Below are 5,000 nucleotides of genomic sequence, written 5' to 3'. Positions count from 1 at the left end.
AGACATTCTTCTGAGCCCATGCAGTGATTTCCACTACAGAATCATGTCTGTTTTCAATGCAGTGCTGCCTGAGGGCCCAAAGATCACAGCCAGCAAATACTGGTTTTTGGCCTTGTCCAGATTCTCTGAATCTTTTAATGTTATTATGTACCGTAGATGATGAAAGCAAAAGTTCTTTGCTATTTTACATTGAGAAACATTATTTTTGAATTGTTGCACTATTTGATCATGCAGTCTTTCACAGAGTGGTGAACCCCTCCTCATCTTTACTTCTGAAAGACTCAGCCTCTCTGAAATGCTTTTTTATACCCAGTCATGTTACTGACCTAATGCCATAAACCACCAGGTGTTTTTTTAGCATTACACAACTTTACCAGCCTTTTGTTGCCCCTGTCCCAACTTTTTTGCAACGTGTTGGCATCAAATTCAAAATGGGCATATATTTTTCAAAAAACTATACAATTTCTCAGTTTCAACATTTGATATGTTGCCTTTGTACTATTTTCAATGAAATATAAGGTTTAAATGATTTACACATCATTGCATTTTGTTTTTATTTACATTTTGCAGAGCATCCCAATTTTTTGGAAATGGAGCTATACTTGATTCCAGGTGTGCAATACAATCCTGAGTTCTTATATGGGTCAGTGACAAATTAAAATGGTTTAAAAAATATTTAGTAAGACTTAACCAATTTTAAATATTTTTGCATAATTCAGTTTTGAAATGTAAATAAAGTCATTCAGAGTGGTCTGATGTGAAAGGGTAAACAATAGATAAACTTACTGACTCTGGTTTCTTTACAGTGGTGCTGATAGGAACCAGGAGGCTTGATGTCTGCAACACAAATAGAGCCATTTTATTTACTATCCAAAACCACCAGTGAACCTAAGAATTTGCATATGTAGTGTTGATGATTGTAAAACAGTGGTAAATCTGAAAAAAAAACAAACAAAAACTATTTGCATACTATTTTTCCATAAAAGCCCTGAGGGTTCCTCTCTGCCTTGAATGTATTTAAATAATTACATTTTTAGGCCAAAGCCTTTTCTCAGAGCTATCATAAAACAATGTCTCAGGCAGGCAGAACATTTATAACTATTTCATATAACGTTCTGTGAAGACGCTTTTATAAGCATTACATGTTTCACATGTCCGGCTCCTATCACACCACCTTGACTCGGTAAGTTTGTTTGGAGAATTTCACCTCAGAACACTCTGAATGGCTTTGGCAGAATTTATGAAAAATATGTGAAAATCCTCTTTAAAATGTCTAATAAAAGAGCAAGAAAATGTATTTTTGAAAGGACATAATCATCAATTTGTCTAGGACAAACAGCACTGATGTATTTATTTATTTATTTATCTGCACAAAAGATTTGATTTTTTTAAAAGTTTTGTAAATATTGTAGGTGAATTTTCAGGTGCAGTGTGTTTTGTCTTTTCAAAAAGAGAAAAATATTTTGAAAACCTCTATATTCATTCATTTTCATATTCATTTTCTGAAAAATAATTAGTTCTGGTTATAGTCTTGTTATACTAACTGGCTAAAACCAGTTACTCCACTTGACATTGCTCTTAACTGTCTAATGTTATTTTGTTACCACTAAACATATGATCAAAGCACACCACTTTCAACAGTTTTGATTTATTTTGTTTTATGTCATACTGGCCTAATGCTTAAAAACACAACATTAATGGCAAGAGATCTGAAATGCATGGTTTAGTGATATACTGGTACCACAACTTAACGCAATGTTGGCAACAAAGTTTACATTTTTGGTTAACCATCTATAAAATAGATGCAGTAATGAGTAAGAATTTGAACGGGGGAGAGAGGGAGGATGGGTTTGGTAGGAGGTGCTGTCACAGACAAATCGCTGTGCACACATGCTACAACCACTCATGAAAGCAGTTCAGAGACATGATTTACCCACTTCTTTGTGCTGTCACAGACCACCTGACAGCGTTTATAATTCTCAGTACAGTACACTGTCAGAGAAAAGGGACAATACACAAGTACATCTTTGCTTTCCAGGTACAAACAATGTAAATATACCCTCAAAGGTACAGCAATGTCCATAAGGTCAAATTTGAGTTTGCATTTTGAGGTACACTCCATTCACTTTTTCAGACCAAACATAGTGTTTTAAGTCCTGTCTTGGCTCCAGACTTTCAGTTAATCTTATAACATATGTGATGAGTAATAAGGGATAAGCAGTAGCCATTGAGCCAGTCTTGTAACATGTATAACAGAAATGCAGAAATGAGGGCACTTAAAACACAACAGCAGTTGCTCAGGCTCATTTCGGAAAGGTCATGACAGACACTTGTCATATTTATTTTGGGGTGATAACAAGCTTGAGGATCAGGAGCTCATTTTTGGGGATTCATCCAGGTGAAGACAAGTGAAGACGAGTGTGTACCATGTATCCCTGTGCCAACAAAACAGCCGATTGCAAGTAATAAATGTTGGGCAGTGTGGGCAGTACAGTGATTCAGAGAATCTGAAGGTTGTGTAGTGTTTTCTTGGCCTTCAAAACCCTGCAAAACTCCTTACATTCTTTCTTAAGGCCACAGTAGACCAAATACAAAGCAAGTAAATGATGCAAAAACGTGAAATTTTCACACACTATACAGGCTGGAGACTACTTTCCATTCTAGAAAAGCTAGAAGAGCGCAGAGGAGCAGAAACTTTACAAGCACTTTTGCTCACAGCTCGTATGTCTGAGCTCACTTTTAAGAGGTAGCACCACATGTGATGAAGCAGAAGACAAACTAATTCTTTTTAAGAAATGTCAGAAGTTAGTTGGTGCGACACAGCCAATCGGTCAGCATGGTTGCCAATGACAGACACACCCATGATGGGTCGAATGAGTTCATATTGCCTGTGAAAGATCACATTAGGTTTGGTGTGCAAAATAATATCAGTTATACAAATGTTCAAAATAATTTATTGATGTCTGAATGAATCGTACAAATAAACTGCACTTGGTATGTAAAGGCCTGTAGACCTGTGGTTTAAACTTTTTTGGTCGAAGGCCACTGTGCCTCTCTGCAGCCTCCTTGTTGCACCTCTACCCCAGTTTGATAGACTTAAAAGGGATATAAAATAGAAGCAGAACATGCCGGACATACATAGAAACTGAAATGTGTACAGAGATTATATGCAGCATGTAGCATATTGTTGTTGTCATCCAAAGAAAAACATCTCCATTTTTTTTACTTCTGCATTATTTGAGAATGGCAGCTGTCCTTTACACTGTGAACATTTCATGATGAATGGACTGATAGAAATGCTTCAGAATTGCTTGGAATAAAATCTCTTACATTAACTTACATTAAAAGTAAAGAACGTTTTGGCCTCTTTTGTAAAGTTACCATTTTGGAGATACTTGTTTGTCTTTGGACAGTGACGATACGTAGGAGTACTGGATATAGTTTGATTAATTGGTAATCTGAGTGCTGCCTTCTCGGGTTAAAGGATAGAAGTTTTTAGTTTAAAAGAAGTCAGGCTGGTACAGTCACGACTGTGTTGAGCAATTGCACTGCACAATTTGAGAGCAGGGAACAGTTTGTCCTTCTGACAGTTTGGTCACAGACACAGTGTACATCGAGTTTCCCCATTTTTTAATATGAGCAGTATGGGGGTTTTGAAAGGCTCACCCAGCTGCTTCATTAAACTGTATTTAGTGGAAAGCTGAAGAGGAACAGTGCGTTTTGCAACATTAAAACCATCTGTGATGTTGTGCACAGCTATGGGGAATTAGAGTTTTCTGAGGTCTGAATTAAAAAACAGGTTTCTGACCGTTAGACTTAAACCTGTTTGAGACTTTAGAGTCAAAATATCCCCTCACAGACTGCAGTACATTGACAGTGTTGAATTTAGCCACAGGAATTAGATTGTCCGTCTGTTAAATTCAGGATGACTATCATGGCCTGGTTCTTCTCTGGAGTGCTACCTGGAGTTTTTCCTGTATAAATATGCATTTTTCAAGCATAGTTGGATTTTGCATCACACACAGCACATATTTGCTGACTGCACTAGACAGAAACTAAATACACATGAAAAATCATTGCCTTTACTCATGTATTCTAGCTGGGGTCTCTAAGATGTATAAATTTCTGTACACTCTCAGAAATAAAGGTAGTAAACTGTCACTGGGGAAGAACCCCTCTCGTCACTGGGGTGGCACCCCCAAGGGTTCATCTCAGTACCTTTAGTCAGGGAACGTAACTGTACCATAATCCACTGAAATTATATTTTCTAAGTTGTACTGACTTCACACACCCCGTCTCGTCCCCAGGCTTTTTATTTTACTATTCTGTTTTAAAATATTAGGTTATGAAAAGGTACAAATATGTACTTTTCACCTGGAACAAACTTATTTCAAGGTTCACAATTTGGACTTTAAAACCACTGTTGTACTTTTGAGGGTACATTAACATTGTTTGTACCTTGATGAGCCAAAATGTACCTGCACATAACCTTTAATTCTAACAGTGTAGGGGGTATTTGGAGCATCCAGGTTCTGTAAAATCAAGCTAATTAAAAAAGGCTAAGGATATTTTATGAGCTGTTAATGAGGCTCTGGGGTCTCAGGGACCCCAAACAGAACATAAGGGTTAAAGAACTGATGTAGAAACAAAAAAGAATATTATTACATCACTGACCCATGTACTGCTAGGGGCAAGCAGGATTTAGCCTGAAAAAGAAATTGCTAGGTGTGTGTTATGTGAATATCCTGAATAAACTATTCCTGGTGTTTTGATTTTGGCCAGTAGAGGTCAGCACAAGTCCATAGAAGCAGATGTTCTGCATGCCTTCGCTGGTAGGCCTTTTGTTTGGCAACACAGTAGTTTGCCTGTTGTCTGTCTTTGATTTAATGAACGGATCCATTAATAACTCACTAAAATCTTCAATTACCAGCAGAATGCCTGCTTGTGAAATCAGACTAATGCTTTGCGGTAAATCACAGGGCTGCTATAAAACTGCAGTA

The 5,000-nt window shown here is 37.2% G+C and overlaps 1 protein-coding gene across 1 annotated transcript in view; it reads left to right on the top strand.

Moving 5' to 3' along the window:
• Positions 1-5,000, top strand: part of haao (3-hydroxyanthranilate 3,4-dioxygenase) — a 16,802-nt gene that overhangs the window by 2,951 nt on the left and 8,851 nt on the right. The gene's annotated exons all lie outside the window — the stretch shown is intronic.

This window comes from Colossoma macropomum, unplaced genomic scaffold (genome assembly GCF_904425465.1).
Source record: "Colossoma macropomum unplaced genomic scaffold, Colossoma_macropomum, whole genome shotgun sequence".
Lineage (NCBI taxonomy): Eukaryota > Metazoa > Chordata > Actinopteri > Characiformes > Serrasalmidae > Colossoma > Colossoma macropomum.
Note: the sequence above shows the minus strand (reverse complement) of the source record. Positions and strands in the feature narration are given on the sequence as shown.